Here is a 2027-nt window from a genome sequence, read left to right on the forward strand (position 1 = left end):
TAATGTCAAGTGTGTAACCTAAATAAGAACAACCCTTAGTCAACAACCAGCAATAACACACGCTCATGCTCACCTATTACCATTAACTGCTTCCTACTTATGCCTATATACCACAAACATTAATAAATCTTTTTTTTCACTTTTTGTTAAACAATTATAATTTAGAAGAAAATCAGAATGGGAAGTCGAAATCTGTATCCTAGCAACTTGGTGAATAATGAAATGATGAATAATAATGCAATTTGGTGGGTAAATCATGCCAAATGTAAACTTAAATTACTTTACTTTTTGTCTTTCTTGAGTGTCCTTTCAATATTTTCATCTTCTTGTACTCAGTTGCATACATTTCTTATTAGTTGTACTGTACTGAATACTGATCCAATTATTCACTCAAAAGTACATTCAGATAGCCAACAGTGACCATGACCGAATATTAACTTATTTTGGAGATCAAAAGTATTCATGAACATTTTACAATTATTTCACATCAGGGATTGGCTTATAGCAAACACAGGCCAAAAAAGAATTTGAGCACATCGATGATGCCATTAAGACCAAACCATATAGGAGCACATTTTGGGGATGCCACGTGGCAAACTGTAATTCAAGGAACCATATAGGAGCACATCGATAATTAACTCGTTTAATTACAATTAACACATTCTTTCAATAATCTAGTCTAGGTGTAGAATCTATTAGTGAAGGCATCAACAACAATGTTCTTCAAGCCCCCTATCGTTGATGCCAACATAATGCACACTCCATTCTATGCAGGCTGTAGCATATTAAAGCAAAGGAAAAAAATAGGATAATTGTATTTGTACCTGTGAAACTTGTTGAGTAGGTAACATTCCAGCCAATTGTATTGAAATTTTACCTCCTTCCTTAGAAGCAATATAGGAGACTAGCGCTTACAATTGCACTTTAACGGTATCCAACTCTTCTTGCACATTTGGATCACAAGTAGATGATGTACCAACATCATTTGAAGAATCTAAATTCATTTGACTAATCCTTGTAGTGTTGTTCTTGAAAGCAATTGTTGGAACAGCTCCCATACCTAAACCTCAAACACGACCAGGATGCTCTTTCCCAAAAACTACTCCAAGAGCATCAAGAGGAGAATTAACAGTTAATTCCATCGGTTGTTAGCTACTATGTGCTTCAATATTCTCCTACATGTATAAAAAAAAGAGAAAGAATAAAAAATAGTATTATCTTATAGAAAAGAAAGAAAAAGAAATACAAACAAGTTACTTATTACACTTTAGTCTTACCGCTATTTCTTTAGCTTTTTCATTAACATAACTTCCATCTATTTTCTTGTGAGTGATGTCCCACATTTGAACCCTACTAACTTCTTTTCCCGTCTCTTCCGTCTAAAATTTAAGAAAAGTAGAAAGACTCGATCAAAAAATAGCAGCCTACTAACTTCAATCATGTATCTATTATTCATCTAATTATTATTTGAGATAGATTAGATATGCAAAAAATTAAGAGATGATGCATGCATTATATTTGAGATAGATTAGATATGCATGCATTAATTGATTACCAATTCAGCCCTTCTTCTTGCAATTGATTTAGCACCTGAAGTATGAGGAATTATTTATTTTTGCCGAATTTCTTGATTCCTCTTACAAAGTTTCTGCAAGTTAAATTTGGACACAATTAAATAGAGCCAAACATGCATTCAACATATAACAAAGCTTATAAAAAGAGAGCCAAGAAAATAATAATAATAACAATAATAATGGTTTCAAGAGGGTAAAAGAGTGCAGCACTGCTGCATGAGAAGCTATCACTAGTTCATTACCAACTCTATATAAAATAAAATACAAGAGCAGGCAGCAGCAATATCTGCTTCATATAAGGCTTTTTAGTGGGTATGCCTAATAATTATATATATTCCAAAGGCTGTAAAAAAGGACAACATTTAACTAGGAGAGTAAGTACTTACTTGAGTTTTAGGCTTCTGGTGCACAAATTGTGAATCACACTTTTCACAACTCGTACCACTAACCAAC

At 33.1% G+C, this 2027-nt stretch overlaps 1 long non-coding RNA gene across 1 annotated transcript; it reads right to left on the reverse strand.

The window, feature by feature from the left end:
- LOC110263986 lies at positions 1277 to 1651 on the reverse strand. Its single transcript, XR_002349711.1, has 2 exons — positions 1556 to 1651; positions 1277 to 1379 (listed from the first exon to the last, which is right to left on the reverse strand). It is a non-coding gene; the product is annotated as an uncharacterized LOC110263986 (long non-coding RNA).

The sequence above is a fragment of the Arachis ipaensis genome, chromosome B06 (assembly GCF_000816755.2).
Source record: "Arachis ipaensis cultivar K30076 chromosome B06, Araip1.1, whole genome shotgun sequence".
Taxonomy (NCBI): Eukaryota; Viridiplantae; Streptophyta; class Magnoliopsida; order Fabales; family Fabaceae; genus Arachis; species Arachis ipaensis.